Genomic DNA, 20,462 nt, shown 5'->3' on the forward strand with positions numbered 1-20,462 from the left:
TTAGAGAGGGGACGGGGATTCGTACGGGAAAATGTCGCGGAAGCTGGCTGGTACGTGAGCCGTCAGTCGGCCGGCTCTCGCCGAAGGCCACGGCCGCGGAGGCTGCCTACCGGAGGGTGGTGCGCTCTGTCGGCGGATCGGGAACTGCGCGGCCCACCTGCCACCTGCCACCTGGTCGCCGCACCGCCAGCTCACTGCTCAGTCCGTACTTAGGCACGGTGCGGTGTTGAGCGTCAGGTGGTCGGAGGCGTGTGCTGCTGCTGCTGCTGCTGCTGCCGCCCAACGAGGTTTGTCCACACTCCACTAGCGCTGAGAGCACGCCCGCGCCCAGGGTGTCGCATTCTGTTGCTAGCCGCTGGGGAGCTTCATCGTGGAATTCGACCGGCAGCTCGGGTACCGACGTAGCTGCTGGCGCTCGCTATACGTCACTGCCCGACGTGCGGCCGACGACGCCGAGAGCTGTCCTTACTTGGCAGTTGTTTGTCAGTCGGCGAGGACGCGTCAGCGAGGCAGTGGGAGGCAGCGTAGGCGCTGGGCGCGGCGCGGCGCGGCGTGGCACACTGCGCCACACCCAGGGCTGCTCGCGACCACCGGGCGGGCACGGTGTGCCAGCGTCACTCACCAAAAACTACTGGATTTCCGAACTATTTCTCACAATTACGAAACAGTATAGTCGTTTTACCTGTTGTGTCTCTTTGCCAAGTAAATTACGGAAGTGAGGGGGAGCCAGGATTCACTGGCTACTCTCTTCACGACTAACTTCAGACATCACTGCATTTCGACTTTTGGGGGAAATCTTCCACGCTGGACACGGTTTGTAAAATGTGTGTCTGTGTGTGTGTGTGTGTGTGTATACCAGAATAACTCGAAAAATAAGCTACACACGAAAAAATGTGTAGACTGCAGAGATGATTATTTTCGAGGGGGGGGGGGGAGGCATCTGCTGGTGCTAAAATTAGCCCGCCACCCCAGCCGCTGGGGGTGGGGCGGGAGGCAACTTTAAAATTTCAAATGGGAACTCCCATTTTTTATTGCAGAATCAGATTCTACATAAGAAGCTACCTACATTTTGTGTTAAACATTTGTTTTGATTCTTGGTAATTGGCGCTGTAATTCAAAAAAATCCATGTTCTCGTTTTTGGGTGGAAGATGGTAACGGATAAATGAAAAAAAAAACTTATTTACTTTGTAAATTTTGATTCGCTAAAACTGAAACTCTCCCTCTCTCCCCACAGGTTGGGGTTTGAGAGAGAGGAATTAAAGTTTTACAAATGTTGACCCAAACAACATTGGTCAAATGGGTCAAGATTTGTAAAACTACTTCCTCTCTCTCAAACTCCACCCTTTGGGGATGAATGGCTCTGAGCACTATGGGACATTACAGCAGAGGTCATCAGTCCCCTAGAACTTAGAACTACTTAAACCTAACTAACCTAAGGACATCACACACATCCATGCCCGAGACAGGATTCGAACATGCGACCGTAGCGGTCGAGTGGTTCCAGACTGTAGCGCCTAGAACCGCTCGGAAACTGCGGACGGCGCCCTATCAGGAGAGAGGGAGAGTTTTGTGACAGTATTTGAATGCTTCTCGTGTCAGTTGACCGTCGATGGTTGGAGTGCTGACACATTATCTGCGAATCCAGTTATGCTGACAACTGATGGGTCATGCATGGGGATCGTATCAACCTGTACCGCATCAAAACAGTCTGAAGATGACGCAATGAAGCGTCGTAACTGGTAGCGACAAAATAAAATCATAACGACGGCTGTAGGTGTTTTTATTTTTTGTCACGATAGTAAACGGCCGTCGTCCCAGAGACGTCCTGCTAAAATGATGGACATACAAGAGGGGGAGTTTTAGTTTTAGCGAATCAAAGTTTACGAAGTAAATAAGTATTTTTTATTTATCCGTTACCATTTTCCACGCAGAAATGAGAACACGGATATTCTTGAATTACAGCGCCAACTGCGAAGAATCGAAACAAATGTTTAAGACAAAATGCACGTAGCTTCTTAGGTTGAATCTGATTCTGCAATGAAAAATGGGGGTTTCAAATTTTGAAGTTGCCTCCCGCGCCAGCACGAGGTTGCTGGGGTGGCGGGCTAATTTTGGCACCAGCAGTTCTCCCCCCCCCCCCTCCCCCCCTCGAAAATAATCAACTCTGGATTCTACACATTTTTTCGTGTGAAGCTTATTTTTCGAAGTATTCTGGTGTGTCAACTTAAAATTTACACCCTGTATATGCCGTCGTCAACTTGTCTGTGGGTTTGAAAAGCATTTGTAAAATGTAGCAAGCGCCTAGTTCGTGAAACAGTCTATGCTCCAGTTTAAAAGAGGCAGGCGAAGCTGTGTGAAACTGCCAGCTCGCCTGCTGATCGGTGGCGTCACGTGTTCCATTGCCACCAAAGGGAAAATCTGTTGTTTCCGGTGTAAGAAGGTCCCAAGGACAAACGAGAGTTCCGCACGAGGTGGCCGCTTTTATTCTACACTCGGTGTGAGTCAACAGGTGTCCGTAGAGTAAATCGCATTGCCTTGTGGCGAGGTCCGTGAAAAGGCGCTGCCTGTCGATTTCATTTTATTAAGTGAAAGCCTCGTTCACTTTCTGTCGCAGGAGCTGCGCACACATTCTCGCGTTTCGCAGTGGTCGCAGTAGAAACGCACAAGAGTTTGGGATGCCACGGTGTCCTCTTCCCCACGACAGGTGGTGTAGGGGAATGCCGGACATTTGCCACGCCGGACATTCGCCACACTTGCCCCTTCGCCAGGTAGCTTGAGTAGCGATCCCTCAGGTAAGGGACGCCCTTCCCCGTACTACTCCTGTCCGCTTTCAGACCGCCGTCTCCACATCTTACTCGATACAACCAGTGCGTAAGGGACGTTCTTCTTCTACATCTTGCCGAAATACAGAGCTTCTTTTCCGAAATCGAAATATTTATAACTTTTGGGAAACGAAAGCAATACCGACGATTATGTCAGTATGTAATTAGTCCTGCCAAGTATAAATATTGATTCCTCTGTCTGTACGGTAGCTTCCTTTCACGCTTACTGATTGCGATAGAAACAGTCCAGCGGTATGGGAGCAACAAGAAAGGAACGATGAAACGAGAATGCAAATGTACGCTAATCATTTCTTTTTTATCACTGCATTTGTGCCTACTTTAATTACTACAACTGCATACCCAAAAGACAACAGTGAAAGAATAAATGGGTTTGTGAATGTTTGAAAAGAAGAACGACATACTCCATATTAATTTACTCTCTAAAAACATTAGTTAATAAAGTGTAGCGGGATAATGTTCAAAACAACTGAAAACACGTTCACTAAATAGAGATAAGAGCATCTATGATTGACATGTCATCTAAAGTCGACGTAGAATTTTAAAATGTCAGAAATAAGGAAATGAAGTAATACAGAATGCTACGCTTGTAACGTACGCTGTTGTTTTACATTGTTTAGCTCTGGTACAGGGTCACAGAGAGAGCATCTTAGGTTCTGGAGGGAAAAGCCGTAACTGTAATTATCTGCGCTACAACAGAAAAAAGGACAACTTAAGGAAAAAGTAATGTAAGCTCACAATCGACTTTGAAGCAGATAGTTCCTGTGACTTAGTATGGGCAGAGGGTATACTCGACAACTGGAATAAATTAATAACTGGCTCCTTTTACCGACCCCCTGTCTCAGGTGAAACAGTTGCTGAACAGTTCAAAGAAAAGAAAACTTGAGTCTCATCACAAATAGGTACCCTACTGATACAATTATAGTTGGCAGTTACTTCAATCTACCTTCCGCATGTTGACAAAAATACATTTTCATACCCTATTGCAAATAGAAAACAACTTCCGTAATTGTTCTAAATGCTTTTTTAAAAATTATTTTTAACAATTAGTTGACGAGGCCATTCAAATTGTGAATGGTTACGAAAACACACTTGACCTCTTAGCCACAAATAATGCTGAGCATCACGACGGATACAGGGATTAGTGAACACGCAGTCGTAGAGAGGCTCACTTCCGTAACAAAGAAATTCACCAAAACTAAACGCGAAATACATCTATTTATAAAAGCAGCTAAAAATTCAGGTGACGTCTTTCTAAGAGATAGTCTCCAGTCCTTCCAAACTATGTAAATGGAGACCATATTTGGCTTAAGTTCAAAGAAATAGTATCAACAGCACTCGAAATATTCATACCAAATAAATTAATAAGAGACGGAACTGATCCCCCATGGTACACAAAACACGACAGAAAGCTGTTGCAGGAGCACCGCAAAAGGCACGTATAATTTAGACGAACGGAAAATCTCCAAGATTGGTGAAGTTTTACTGAGGCTCGAATTTTTGTGCGGATTTCAATGCGAGATGCATTTAATAGTTTCCACAACGAAACTCGCTCTAGAAATGTGGCCGAAAATCCAAAGAGATACTGGTCCCATGTTAAGTAAACCAGCGGAAAGGCTCAGTAAGTACCTTTACTGCGCGACAGCGTCGGTAATGTTACTGAGACAGTGCCACTAAAGTGGAGTTAGTAAATGCGTTTTCCGAAATTCCTCCACCAAAGAAGACGAAGTAAATATTCCGAAATTCGAAATGAGAACAGCTGCAAACATAATTTAGAAGTAGGTGTTGCAAAGCAACTGAAATTAAACTGTCAGTGACAGAGGAAATGATCAAATATCTTTTCAAAAAGTCTCTAATGTATAAGAAAAGTAGGTCTAATACATTTTTTTCTGATGTTCTTTAGTAACAATTAATTTTCAGTAGTAAGCTCCTTGCTTTTACTGACCTGTTTAAGGATAATTCACAATTTAGTAAGAAATTTTAATTTTTAAAGGACTATATCTAAATGTATTTAAGTAGATTTACATCTACTATAAATGTTTGCAGCTAAACTTAAATAAAAAATATTTGAGGTGCCAAAATTGTCTACCTTAGCATCAGATCAGTTTTGGGATGTCAATTTTAGGTGCAATTAAAAGGTTCAGTTCCCATTTTCTTTTATGAAAGCGTATACTATCAGTTTAACAAACCATGATATTTTAGGTGATAGTTGCGATTCTGAAGCTTCAGAAAATTATTTTAGAGCTCACAATTATTTAATAGTATGGCCATAATATTGGAAGGCAGAAAAAAGTTATTTTAACGTGACAACAATAGGGATACTTTTGTGAGGCTTGAAACACTTTTTAATTTTTACATTAAAGGCTGATTCGCATCACACTTTGCACAGGCTTTGGACCGTTCTGGCGTGTGTAAAATCAGCGTAAACACGCTGAACTAATGTACACTCTATTTACAATTACAACTTCATATTAGCTCCGATAATTCTGCTTCAATGTTTTAATAATTTATGTCAGTAACCTGCGAGGATTCGGTGATCTTCATAGTTTTTAAAACATTATTTGTAACGTATTTTAGTCCAGTTTCTGAATATGGGCAATGGCTTTCAAGCAAGGCCTAATGTTGCCAGTCTCTTCATAATTCTTTATGATTCTCTCTATCCTGTCGTCCAGCTTCAAGTACTTCTTCTTCCTCTTCTTACCTTCAAGATTCATTTCCAATTTCATTTACATGCAGTTTGTGAGCTCTGCTTCCTTTTTCAAGCACTCCACAAAATAGTTCATTTTAGGGTGAGGGTTTCCAGTAAGACTATTTATTTTGTTGTGCCACCCTTCAACAACATTCGTCGTTCGGTTCCTTTTTCCGTAACAGTCCCACATTTCTATTGCGATATCCTCCTTCTCTAGCCAGTTATCCACAAAGAGTGAAAAAATTGAGAGAACCTTCCGGTATCGGGGGCTTCTGCACGAATCTCAATCCATCCATTGCTTACGTCCTCCGGTTTTACAACTGCCAGCGCTGCATACATGCTGACGTGAAGTCTTAAATACTCGTTCTAGCGGTACTCCTCAGTTAGACCGAGAACTCGAGTTCTTCTCCATAAACTCTTCTTCATATGGAAATAGAATCCATTTATTTCAGTTATGGGACAAACTTGACGAATGGCCGATTTCACAGGTGCCTCAAAGTCCATCTTTACTTGTTTAGGACACCACTCAGAGACTGCCTGTTTTATCAGACGAACATATGTGTCTTTCTTCTTATTAGGGAGCAGTGCAAATACAGTAGGAAGAATGTTTGTTTCTTTAATCGGGCCTCCAAAGTCTACGTGTATGGTGTAGATCTGTGCAAACTGCTTGCGGCATCTCTTAAATGTTCCATCCATAAAAAAATGGGAACATGTTTTTAAACTTTCTTTTCCTTTGCTTCCACTAAAAATCATTATTCTCACCTCTAATCTACTGCCATCTCCCATTTTTAATAGATCTTCATGAAGATCAATTTCATAAGAGTTCGTAGGCTCTTGTCGGTTCCCCCACTCTTGACTCCATCGACGACGCACGGTTCTCTTCATAGATTCTGAATTGGGCATCACCGTAACAAAGTCATAAACTTTATTATGTAGATTTCCCATTTGATCCGCGTATATCTCCGATAACTATGTAGTTTCTTCTCGAGACCTTCTCTTCGCTCTTTCCACTTGCTTTCTCACTTTCAGAGCTGCATCGTCAAGTGGTCCACAGAGATGTTCTAATACGCTCAACACTTTTCCGTTCCTCGAAAGCAGCTTTCCCTTGCAATGATACGATTTTCGGCGTAAGCACATCCATGTAACAACACCTTCTTTAGATTCCCTCTGTTTAACCTTTGTAATGAGCAGGAGGCCTGCCCTTGTTCGTTGTAATAACTTCCTTACTGATGGTCACGTTCGGAACTTCGAAAGCAAACTGGGCGGGCGGGTGAGGAGGAGAAGGTGGAGGAGGCTGGAAGGGGGGGGGGGGGGGGGAGGGGTGACAAGGGACCCAACCCTTCGGAGCAGGTAGAACCGTGGCAAATGTCCGGACACCGTGTAGGGCGCAGGCGGCAGAGTGGAGCTCGCTCACCCCAGTCGGCCTCGCCGGCCATTGCAGTGCAACTCACCCACTCGGCGTAGCTCGTACAGGTACAACCGCAGTAGTCACCGCCGCGCCGCAAGTGAATGAGGGACGTGGCTGTCACAAATTTTCATTTTCTGAATGGTGTAGCCAGGACAACCGAGTTGCTTAGCCCTTGCAATGGTTTGCCAGAGTTGTGAGGAGAGACAGACAGAGAGCTCGAGAACCCAGAGCGGCGCTCGGTTATGAGGCGACCGCGCGCACTCCTCATCGACGAGTCTGTGAGTCTGCCCTGGCAGGAAAATGACAAAAGTGGGAGCTCGAGGTGGCCAACCATATAGAAAAAAAAAAAAATTGGCGAGGGTCGGGAGGCACATTAAGCCGTGCCGTTACTCAGGCAGCGGCAGCGGAGTGGGTGCAGAACGGGAAGCCGCGCGGGTCGATGGGAGGGGAGGCTGCAGAATGCCGATGCAGTCCCTGTGCAGAAACCTTTTTTGTGTGCAAATTTTACGTTATGCACACTGCAAATAAACCGAAATAATGTCGCAATATATTCTATTTATTAATATATTCGTAAAAGGCATGAAAAAGAAAAGCAAAGGAAAATTTTGGATTGCAAATAAGTTTTCGAGGAAGGAGTGGCCACGAGGACTCTTCAAGCAATTTTCCGAGGAGGGGCTGTAGTTAAACCTCACAGGGGTGCACGTGCTCGGCCAGTTCCATTCAGACCTCGGAGCCGCTCTCGGCTGCTGCACGGTGCCTCACATCACTGCTTCCCCATTTTTACGACAAATATCACGCAGTACGTGTAAATCGTGAACTGTACAGTAATAAACTTATCTAATTTTAATACTCCAGGTTCTCGTGTACGCCTTACAGTCGGTTCCTGGAAAGTTACGCGCAATCTCAAATTTTCCTTCACCCTTCATTTTCTCACTTTTGATGAAACTGTGAATAATCACAGTTTACTGAGCTTTATTCCGTTTATTTGCGGTGTAAGTGTAAAAATTAAAAATAAGAATATTGCCACATAGGGACACGACCCTCGAATTACACACATCAAAAACAGTTTTGCATCTGCTCGGTTCCGAGAGTTTCGGAACGTGTGCAGAAAATTGAATTGATGTATGCCTGTATTCGTCGTGGCATATTGTCCACAAGTTCATCGAGGCACTGTCGGACCAGATTGTCCCCTCCTCGACGGCGATTCGGCGTAGATCCCTCAGAGTGGTTGGTGGGTCACGTCGTCCATAAACAGCCCTTTTCGGTCTATCGCAGGCATATTCGATAGAGTTCGTGTCTGGAGAACATGCTGCTCACTCTAGTCGAGCGATGCCGTTATACTGAAGGAAGTCATTCACAAGATCTGCACGATGGGGATGTGAACTGTCGTCCACGAAGACGAATGCGTCGCCAGTATGCTGCCGATGTGGTTGCACTATCGGTCGGCACTGGACTCGCATTCGGGAGGACGACGGTTCAATCCCGCGTCCGGCCATCCTGATTTAGGTTTTCCGTGATTTCCCTAAATCATTCCAGGCAAATGCCGGGATGGTTCCTCTGAAAGGGCACGGCCAATTTCCTTCCCTAATCCGATGAGACCGATGACCACGCTGTCTGGTCTCCTTCCCCAAACAACCAACCAACCAACTATCGGTCGGAGAATCGCATTCACGTATCGTACAGTCGTTACGGCGCTTTCCGTGACCACCGGCGGCGTGCGTCGGCGCCACATAATGGCACCCAAAAACAGCAGGGAACCTCCACGTTGACCGAGCGAGGTGGCGCAGTGGCTAGCACACTGGACTCGCATTCGGGAGGACGGCGGTTCAGTCCCGCGTCCGGCCATCGTGATTTAGGTTTTGCGTGATTTCCCTAAATCGCTACAGGCTAATGCCGGGATGGTTCCCACGAAAGGGCGCGGCCGACTTCCTTCCCCAGCCTTCCCTAATCGGATGAGAGCGATGACCGCGCTGTCCGGTCTCCTCCCCCAAACAACCTCCCTGCACTCGCTGGATAGTGGGTCTAAGGCGTTCAGCAGAAAGTACGCGGACGCGATGGAACCGCGGTATTCACCGTTTAGGCATGGTTGAACAACACGAACCGTGTACCTCCTTCCTGGTAAAATGACTGGAACTGATCGGCTGTCAGATCCCTGCTTCTAATAGGCGCTGCTCGTGCACGGTTGATTACATCTTTGGGGCCCTGAACAGTCAAGGGGACTGTGTCTGTGATACAGTATCCACAATCAACATCTATCTTCAGGAGTTCTTGGAACCGGGGTGGTACAAAACTTTTTTGATGTGTGTATTATCGTCACGTTAACTAAAGTGATCATCTGTCTGAATGGTTACCGTTACAGCATATTGGAAAAGGCAGAACAGGAAAATGAAAGTTCTACGAGTTGAGTGCGTAATAAAATATATTAGCCGCAATGAAATTTTTCCGCGTGGTCAGTCTGGGGCGACTGCGCGTCCTGAAGGCAGTCGGGCTCCCGCCTGCCCACTCCTCCCCCCCCCCCCCCCCCTGCTCGGCCGGTGTGTGACTGTGGTCCCTGTTTCCGTCGCCCCGCCGCTCCCCGCCTGCGCTCTGTTCTCGACACCAGGGGTTCCCGACCATCCGGATGCCAGCCAATATCACCAACTACATTTAGACGATTCCTTAAAATTAACCCTCCTGTTTTCAAAGTGACGAAAGGCAAAAAATAATTAAATCGAGGAGAGTGTAGGAGACGGAGGATCCTGCATATTTCTAAGACTTTTCTTATTTTTAAAAAAAATACCGTGTTTGGTATCAGCGATTTACATCCGTCGAAAAGTCGCAAAGCTAGTAGCCCAACTCGAACGTATAAAGCCGAATAGAACTCAGTTTAAAATACAGTGGTGGGTTTGTTCAACCACACAGAGTCGTTTACCTAAAAATAGTTGTTATTTGTGTCCGATCGATGTTTGAAAGTTTACGGACGTCAAGACACAAGCACAAGCGATCGCGGAAAGAACGCCGTGTAACGGACAGCTGTTACGCGGAGAAAAGCTAAATACTTGCAGGGCTATATTTCCCAAAAGAGAAAGTGCTGTGTTGTGTTGTGTTGTCTGTCGCACGTCGGCCAGCGCGTGGCCCTGCTGCGCCACAGATCCTCGCCACGAGCTGTTCCATTCCGCTCTCTCTAAACACCCCGTTCAAACTACACGTTTCCAATTCGACAGTGAATAAGTTAATAAAGAGCGGCAGCGCAGTAATTTCTGCTCTAGAAAATCACTTTGAAGTACAAATATATGTTGGTTCGAGCAAATAAATCCTCATATAACTGCTGTGAATATGCAAGCTATAATAGTCTGTTACAGGACTCTTTTGTTTCCTTTTTTTGTGCAGTGACTTGCCCTTCCGGAGCCTCACGTGCACATGGATTGTACACAAATGTAGAGTTTCATTGGATGCTAGGGCGAATTCATCTCCGTATTTTAAAAATCGGTACTGTTACAACTTTTTTGTTGTATATTAATGAGAACTTACGACCTACCTGTTCCCCAAAGTGGCACAACTTCTGTTTTATCAAAATTTATTCCAAAATGTTATGCTTGCGGAATTAACACATTTTACTGTGACCGGAAGTTCACAGTCTGAAAATACTTGTTCCTCCTCTGAGAATGGTCCTAGAGCTCCGATATGTACTTGAAATTTTCCGCCGGCCGCAGTGGCCGAGCGGTTCCAGTCCGTAACTACGCTGCTGCTGCGGTCGCAGGTTCGAATCCTGCCTCGGGCATGCATGTACGTGATGTCCTTAGGTTTGTTAGGTTGAAGTAGTACTAAGCTCTAGGGGACTGATGACCTCAGAAGTTAAGTCCCACAGTGCTCAGAGCCATTTGAACCACTTTTATATATGTATATATTAGTAGCATTAAAAATATATATAGCCCCCGTCCTTTCGAATGTTGATTAGAGTATCGTGTAAAAATCTGAAGTCTGTCAAACACTTTTCGAGGTTTTTGGTAACAACGTTTCGTCGCCCATGTACGAGTGTTCATCAGAGAATGGTGTAAAAAATTGAAGTGAATCGGTCAAGAACTTTTCCAGATTTTCAATAACGTTCACCGTTCACATACTGTGATGAAAGACGTGCACTTTTCCCACTGCTACTGACAATATTGTTCATGCTCACTTGTCAGCTTGTGGTTGGTTGCAGTATTTCCTACAGTGTAATTTTTTAAAAAAAAAGATAAATCGAAAAAATGGAATAAAATTGTAATTTTCAATCAGATAGCAGTTGGACCTGGTTGCCGAATTTCACTCGGTGGTCTCCGTGTGTCGCTAACATATGAGGATGCCCGCCCCCGGCCGGCTAGCCTTGCGGTCTAACGCACTGCTTCCCGAGCGGGAAGGCGTGCTGGTCCCCGACGAATCAGTGTCGAGGTCCGGTGTGCCGGCCAGTCTGTGGATGGTTTTTAAGGCGGTTTTCCATGTGCCTCGGCGAATGGGGTCTGGTTCCCCTTATTCCGCCTCAGTCACACTATGTCGGCGATTGCTGCGCAAACAATGTCTCCACGTACGCGTACACCATAATTACTCTACCACGCAAACATTGGGGTTACACTCGTCTGGTGTGAGAAGTTCCCTGGGGGGATCCACTGGGGGCCGGACCGCACAGTAAACCTAGGTTCGGTGTGTGGCGGCGGTGCGGTGAGTGGACTGCTGTAGCCTGTTGTGGGGCTGTGTACAACTGACGGCTACGGCGTTGCTAGATCCCCAGTTCAATACATACACAGAAAATAAGAGGATGGGGCGCACGCAGAGTTCTCCTGAAAAATTAAAGGAAACATGTAGTGTTATCCTAAATCTTCATCTGTACTCTGTGAAATACCTTAGAGTGCAGTGGGGGGGGGGGGGGGGGTGTTTACGTACGTTAGGCAGCACTGACGATTTTGTGTTCGTGGTCCGCCCCCTCCCGCCACTCTCCTGTTTGATTCACGAACGCTGTGTGGGAAGAACGGCCGTAGTCTGTCGCGGAGGTCTCACCTCTTCGCTTTTCCAGCTGTGCTCATTTCCTGCTACGTCTGTGTGAGTAGGTAGTGTGTTGTCTCAAAACACTCCGTGGAGCGAATGCTCTAGGAATCTTCCTGATGCACACCACCTCTCTCTGGCACAGAACCGCAGTTTGTCGCCTAGTTTTGTGTGTTGGCTGCTGCTGTGTCAGAGTGGTCACGCGAAGCCCCCTGAGCTGGCGCGCAGTCGCAAGAGAGCCGCAGGCGTCCTGCGGCGGCGCCAGCTGTTATCGCCTGTGTGAAAAGGTTTCCAAATACTGCTACCAGCCACAAAATTTGTCGAAATCTGCATCATATACGAGAGGCCTTTGAAAAGTCCGTGCAAAAATAAAAACTAATTACGTGTTTGGGGTGAATCGTTTTTATTTTTCGACATAGTCTCCTTTTAGACTTATACACTTCATCCGACGCTGTTCTAATTTATTGATCCCTTCCGAATAATAGGAATTGTCCAAGTCTGCAAAATAGCTATTAGTTGCTGCAATCACCTCCTCGTTTGAATAAAATCTTTGCCACGCCAGCCATTTCCTCAAATTGGGGAACAAATAGTAGTCCGAGGAAGCCAAATCTGGAGAATAGGGGGGATGTGAAACGAGTTGGAATCCTATTTCCGTTAATTTTGCGACCACAACTGCTGAGGTGTGTGCTGGTGCATTGTCGTGATGGAAAAGGACTTTTTTGCGCTCCAATCGCCGGCGTTTTTCTTGCAGCTCGGCTTTCAAACGGTCTAATAACGATGAATAATACGCACCTGTAATAGTTTTACCCTTTTCCAGATAGTCGATGAGGATTATCCCTTGCGGATCCCAAAAGACAGTCGCCATAACCTTTCCGCTCGAAGGAATTGTCTTCGCCTTTTTTCGTGCAGATTCTCCATTGGGAACCCATTGTTTAGATTGTTGTTTGGTCTCAGGATTATAGTAATGTGTTCATGTTTCATCCGCAGTGACGAAACGACGCTTAAAGTTCTGCAGACTCTTTCTGAACAGCTGCAAACCATCCTTGCAACACTTCACACGATTCCGTTTTTGATCAAGCGTGAGCAATCGCGGAACCCATCTTACGGATAGATTTCTCATGTCCAAATGTTTATGTAAAATATTTTGTACCCGTTCATTCCAGATGCCCACAGCACTAGCAATCTCACGCACCTTAACTCTTCTATCATCCATCACAATATCATGGTTTTTATCAATGATTTCTGGAGTCGTAACCTCTACAGGGCGTCCAGAATGTTAAGCATCACTTGTGCCTATATGGCCACTCCGAAAACTTTGAAGCCACTTATAAACTGTTCTAATCTAAGGTGCAGAGTCACCGTAATGTTTATCAAGCAGTGATGAATTCAGGGGGTGGCCCGGGGGGAAAAGTCCCTCCCGGAAATTGGAAATTCCCCCCCCCCCCCCAAGAAATTCATATCTATAGTTGTGGTGAACCATAAAAATTATCACGTGGTCTGTTAACTTGTACCGTTGTGACAAAATTTAAACTACGCCAGCTGCTGTTGCAAACGAATTTGGAGTCAACTATGGAGAGGTCGTGATGACATGCAAAAACCTGATGTCGCAAATCACGTCCCTGGGTATTGCTACGAAATTGGAAGTAGCATCTGACGTTATAAAAGGTTGTTTTAATTTTTTTATTGCATTACTGGGAATTAAATGAAATAACAAGTTTACTGTTACCAGTCACCGTTTTATTTTTTCCACGACGCGTTTCGAAGGTTTAAACCTCCATCATCGGGTGGATTTACATTAGTTGGTGTTACATATGTGTGTGTGTTGTGTTACGATTTTGGAGGAACTTGTGGCACTGCCTCCAGTTGTTTACAAATGTGGCAGTGTACATGTGAAGTGTTACGACAGAAAAAGGAACCTGCGACCACTGGAGGCAGTGCCACAAGTTCCTCCAAATGTCGTAACACAACACACACACACACATATGTAACACCAACTAATGTAAATCCACCCGATGATGGAGGTTTAAACCTTCGAAACGCGTCGTGGAAAAAATAAAACGGTGGTTGGTAACAGTAAACTTGTTGTTTCATTTAATTCCCAGTAACAGTCACGGTAAAGCCTAACCTAAAAATGTTCGCATTTAAAATTACTGGGAATATTTCCAAGATTTAATACCCATATAGATTTTTCCTAATCTATGAGTCCAAAGTTCAAACCAAATATTTGTGTACACTTGACAATGATTTTCGCAGTGTCAATGAGGATACACAATTTTTGCCTGAAGAAGCGGTACATTCCACCGTGAGTGGGACGTTTGGCAACGCTGCTCTACGAGTATTATCTAAGCTTTCACTGATGTATAAAAACTCAATGCATTGTTGAAACTGTTGTAAGGTTGTAACAGTCAGTCGACAGGTTACTATGGAAGTGTGATGTGATTATGTACTACGTGCAGTCTTTGTCAGTTTATAACGTACAAAGAAGTGTTAGTGCCGAAATACAATGTCGAAACAACAAACTTTAATTTTTTTCTTTTCTAATAAAAGACAGTGTATTGCAAAAGACAAAGACGAGTGTGAGTCTACTGAAAGAAGTGCTAGTGATTTGACGATGAATTGCGTAGGTCTACCAAGTCTTCAGTTTCTTTTCCACAGTTTTCAAACGATAAATGTGCTATTTCTGACCCATCCGTAAATTGCAATTCTAAACAAAGTACTGAACGCGAAATTAAGCATCAGCAAAAATGGGAGTGTAAGTACAATTGGTTGTACTTTGATCACGAGCGGGGTGGGGCTTTCTGCAAATTGTGTGAAATGCATTTAAAAAAACGATATCGAAGCTCTACAGAAAACAGGAGGAGTGTTCATTTCTGTACCTTTCACTAAATTTAGAAAAGCTACCGGAAGCACGGGAAAACTAGAAAAGCACGCCAACTCAGAAAAACATGCAAGAGCCGTTGCACTTGAAAATTGTAGATTACAGGGATTAAAGCTCCAATTCATACATAGATATTTAAACAAAATTAAAATGGAAAAGCTTTAAACCGCCAAGCATTGTCATCGTTAATTCGAAGTCTGTATTTCCTTAGTAGGGAAGAAATACCCCACACAACAAAATATGAACCTCTAATTCGTAAGGTAGTACTGAAAAGCGACATTAATCGTGAAAAGTGGTTAAAATTTCAGAGCGAAAGGTCCACATATATTAGTAAGTATACTGCATCAGAATTGTTGACTTGTTTGGGAGAGTCTTTAGACTTTCAAGATGAAACACTTCTGCATGAATGGCAGACGAATCTACAAACGTTTCCAACCAAAGTGAACCGTCTTTAGTAGTGCGATATGTTGCACCGTCTCCATCGTTTGAAGTGAAGGGAAGGTTTTTGTGTCTCGTTGAGTTGAAAAGCTCTTGAGCTGAATCCATATGTACAGCAATTGTTCTTTCGACGGTGCTGCTAATTTTAGTGGTTCCGTATCAGGAGTCCGCGCTCGGTTGTCAGAGAGGAAGGGCCATAAGCTGCCATACATTCACTGTAGAGCACATGTTTTGTCAATTGCTGCCACCAACTCTAGGAATAAACCCCATTATAAAACGCACATTACATGTTGTTAAAGACATTTACAAACTTTTTCATGGTTTTTCCAAACGAGAAAATGTTCTGCATGAAATTCTGTGTGTTTTAGAGCAACCTGTTTTAAAAATACCCGAAGCTGATGACATCCGATGGTTAAGTACGTATCGCACAGTTCATGCTATGTTCCTAACCTGCAAGTCCATTATAATGGCATGTAAACATATACACAAGGACGGCGCGGATCTAACAAGTTTAGCTGGAGGAATCTTGTTACAAATGATGAATTCCAATTTCATTGTAGGTTTAGTGATTTTAGACGGTACGTTAAATGCAGTCTCAAACTTACGTAAAGTTTTGCAGAGACAATCACTTACAATTTCGCAAATCCATCTAGTTGCGTCTGGAACATTTAAGATACATCGACTGTCTTTGTGACTGCGATGTGCAGAAAATGAAATTCTTAATAAAACTAAAAAAAACTGCAGGAGGACGCAACAGAAGTTAAGGGTGTGCTATTCATAGGGTGACCAGACGCCCGGATTAATCCGGACATGTCCTCCTTTTTAGCTCTTTGTCTGGAGTCCGGGCGGATTTTCCAGTGTCCGACTTTTTCGCAAAGTTGAGCGTAATACAGTTAAATTTACAATTTGTCCCGTTCTATTGCTCCTTTCTTAAAGGGAGAATGAACTATTGGCACAGCCTTCATGATAAACACGCACGAAGGCGGTGTTAGTAGGTGGCACCAGGATCGTCAATGTTATCGTTGATCGACCTACAAGTGAATGCAAATATCGATTATTTAAAATTTTCGTAACGTATCTTCACTTTGTATTGGTTTGGATTCCTGTAGTGCACGTATGATTTGTGAGTGTAATTTTTAACCTAGTGAGTTACGTAAAATATTTGGCTATGCCTAAACGAAATTGCACATTTTCTGATGTCCTTTCCTGCAAATATCCTGCTTTCAAGAAAGGGAGAAATGAATTTGAAGCGGAATGAAAGATATGAGGAGCTGGAACGTACGTCTCAGTGGCCAATAAAGGTAATAAATAACTCGACAGATTAACTGTCATGGTTTTATTTCATTGTTTCATAGTCATTCAGTTTATTTTTATTCGGAAGGGTAAAGTGCAGTTTACATGTCGTCAGCTGCTGCTTGAGTTGTAGATGTTGTTAGCGGTGCGTCGAATGAAGGGAGTTGAATGGTCTCAAGTTTTTCGCTTTGTAAACAATTCCGTGTTGTTGACATATCAAAACAATTGACGCCACATTGTCACCACAGTCAATGTTTTTAATTTTTTTATATTGCTCAGTTAACCACCATCTGACCATCAGTAATAATTGACAACTAGTTTTAATTCCCGGCAGAAACACTCAATCTTATTGGCTGCCTAAACGCTATAAAACGAAATGCATGTTGCTTTGTTAGTGAAATGTTAAATTTCTTGCACAGGTGGCCAAGATCTTGAGCATAACATTGATGTGTCCTCTTTTCTTCTTCCTTTGCCCACCTTTTTGAAGCTGTTTGCCCTCCTTTTTAAACAATTGCATCATTCACGAACGTAGAGGAGCAGATTCATTGCTATGAAAAGCGCAAGGAAATTTGTTAAAAGTATGATTGATGAAATTGAGCAACGGTTTGATGAGAAGGCAATAAAAGTGATAGAACTAAGTGCATATTTTGAAAGGTTTAAAAAATTTCTAGAGCTTAGTGATAATTATTGTAAAGAACCATGCTTGATTTTGGGACTTAATAAACGTCGACGCTGTTATTGCAGACTTGCATTCTTTTAGGTACGTTGTTAGTAATAAATTACACGTTACGTCTTCTGATGTTGCTTCTTTCATTCTAAGAGCCGACATCGGCTACGAAGTACTATGGACACTCGCTGAATGTGTACTGTGCACTCCCGTTTCGACTTGCGGCGTGGAAATGTCATTTAGTACAATGAACAGGGTGATTACAAAATTAAGGAATAGGATGGAACCAGGAAACGCCCCAAGCTTGTGTGAAGATTTCAACTGATGTGAACGACGAGCCAACAGAAAATTTTATTGATGACGTCATCAAGAGATATGCTGTAAAAAAAAAAGCCTCGGCGTATTAGTTTGATGTAAATATGTTTTTTTTTTCATGCAATAAAATTATTTCATTTTTAATTTAATTAACTTAGGCTTAGCCTAACAGCTTAGTACTTAACCTGCATATTATTTAATTATATATTAGCTATTCATGAAAAATTTTAAATATTAATAGCGCTGCTACGTCTTTAGAACGCTATCACTTAAATGTTAAGCCTATAACTTTGTCCTCTCCCCCCACCCCTCGCCGTCAAGCTATATATCATCCCCCCGGGGGGGGGGGGGGGGGAGTGGCTGTTTTCATCATTGTTATCAAGCTTCTCTTCAGTCTCCTGAGGCGTTTTGCCTTTCATAAACCTACGTCCATTTTTTGACAATCACTCGACTTCCTTGATTCACACGAATGCCAAACACAAAGAAATAGACCAATATGGTTGAAACTTGGTGTGCATTCTTTCCAAAGATGCTACTAACTAAACATGACCTTGATACGTGCTGGTGCTTCCATCTCTCGGACTTTGCACTGACTTTTCAAACACCCCTCGTATTTACCTAAATATTTCGAGAGGATACCTCGCCATCAAGCTATGTTGGCATTACAAAAACTTTTAACACGTGTTTATACAGATATTAAAGCTTCTTTATATGACTTCTTTGATCATCCTGTGGAGAAAGAGAGAGAGAGAGAAGAGAGAAGAATAATCTAGTAAGAGAGGATGTCGTTTTGTGTATTGGTCTTTCGTTCGAATGAAAATTTTATAAAACTATCACTGAGTTTGTTCTTGTGGCGTGGCAGTTTTCTCGTGATTTGTTGAGGCAGCGCTATTTCATGGCTTTTTTGGACTTCTTCACCACTATTCACATACTTCCCAACGGTGTCTTTGAAGCACGTTATACAAAACAAATCAGCAGTGCAGAACATAAGATGGCGGCCAAAACAAGGCTGTATTCGATTTGACTATCGATATATCGATACTGATATTGTCAGTAGCGATGTTTTCTGTATGTCATGCGGTCGTATCGCTGGTGTTGGTTGGCGTAATATATTACAGAATGAGCGACTGTTATAATTTTGTAAAAAAATGACAATATAAATACTTACTATTTTCAGAATTACAAAGGAATTTCTGTCATGTACTTTACATTGTAAGAGTACTGGATTGGAATTCGTAAAGAAGTATATAAAATCAGAAATATCCAAATAAAAAGAAACTTTTAAAAATGTTTTTTTTTTGTTTCAAAAAAATAAACTTTAAATCACACTTAAGAAAAAATTACACTTTTCATCGATGGTCCAAACAAATAATTTTTTTACAAATAACACATTTTCAGTCTCGAGCCCTAGTGAAGAAAATACACCACCCCAATTTCGATTCTGCAACTCCTTGGGCTTCGTCGTCCTTTGGCGGATCTAAAATAAGACTGATGGTTTGACGTAGTTCTCTTCTTAAGGTTGGTTTTTCAAAACGTCTTAATATGTCTGGTCGCATCATATCTGTAGCCAGCCTCTTTAGGTTCAATTCTGAAATATTTCCTTATCTGCAGAGCCCCCTCTCGACAGTAACATAGAGTTGTATCCATTAACGTTTAATAAGTTATAAAATAGCCAGAGAGGCTAGCGAAGAGTTTTCCTAGCACGAGAATACGAACGACATAACTGGTCTAGCGTATCAACACCACCTTTGCCAGGGTTATGAAACTAAATGATTTTCGAGAGTTCTCCAGCACATAGTTCAATCCTTTTTCAAGCATAGTTGACAGCATAAGAACATTATTTTTTTTCTATTTGGAGGGCACTGTGATAACAGAGTAAGGTTACCAAAGAAACAGAACACTGTAGATTTGGGCACTGTGATAACAGTGTAAGGTTACCACAGAAACAGAACACTGTAGATTTGAAACAGAACACTGTAGAATTTGACTGTCTCTCCTTAATGTGAGGAAAGATTTCAGCGTACCCACTGTCTTCTCTAAAAGACTCTTCATTGTTGCTATGGGTGTAAACCACCTGTCCGCAATTAAGTTTCTGTTGGTTCCATGAAAAGAAGTATTGAGTTTTTCACAGCAGTATCGAGCCACAGGTATATTATATGGTGTAGATCCCTTACCTGGATACACTTCTGCATCGAGTACATAAAATGTTTTTGTATCACGTAGTTTTCTGGTTTGGAAGGAATATACACTCCTGGAAATGGAAAAAAGAACACATTGACACCGGTGTGTCAGACCCACCATACTTGCTCCGGACACTGCGAGAGGGCTGTACAAGCAATGATCACACGCACGGCACAGCGGACACACCAGGAACCGCGGTGTTGGCCATCGAATGGCGCTAGCTGCGCAGCATTTGTGCACCGCCGCCGTTAGTGTCAGCCAGTTTGCCGTGGCATACGGAGCTCCATCGCAGTCTTTTAACACTGGTAGCATGCCGCGACAGCGTGGACGTGAACCGTATGTGCAGTTGACGGACTTTGAGCGAGGGCGTATAGTGGGCATGCGGGAGGCCGGGTGGACGTACCGCCGAATTGCTCAACACGTGGGGCGTGAGGTCTCCACAGTACATCGATGTTGTCGCCAGTGGTCGGCGGAAGGTGCACGTGCCCGTCGACCTGGGACCGGACCGCAGCGACGCACGGATGCACGCCAAGACCGTAGGATCCTACGCAGTGCCGTAGGGGACCGTACCGCCACTTCCCAGCAAATTAGGGACACTGTTGCTCCTGGGGTATCGGCGAGGACCATTCGCGACCGTCTCCATGAAGCTGGGCTACGGTCCCGCACACCGTTAGGCCGTCTTCCGCTCACGCCCCAACGTCGTGCAGCCCGCCTCCAGTGGTGTCGCGACAGGCGTGAATGGAGGGACGAATGGAGA

The 20,462-nt window shown here is 43.9% G+C and overlaps 1 long non-coding RNA gene across 1 annotated transcript in view; it reads left to right on the forward strand.

Moving 5' to 3' along the window:
- Nucleotides 1-211: 211 nt before the first annotated feature.
- The window catches only part of LOC126455445 (uncharacterized), a 162,554-nt gene continuing 142,303 nt past the window's right edge, over nt 212-20,462 (forward strand). The window contains exon 1 of the long non-coding RNA XR_007585322.1: nt 212-287. This is a non-coding gene — a long non-coding RNA (uncharacterized LOC126455445). The remainder of the gene's footprint in view (nt 288-20,462) is intronic.

The sequence above is a fragment of the Schistocerca serialis genome, chromosome 2 (genome assembly GCF_023864345.2).
Source record: "Schistocerca serialis cubense isolate TAMUIC-IGC-003099 chromosome 2, iqSchSeri2.2, whole genome shotgun sequence".
NCBI lineage: Eukaryota > Metazoa > Arthropoda > Insecta > Orthoptera > Acrididae > Schistocerca > Schistocerca serialis.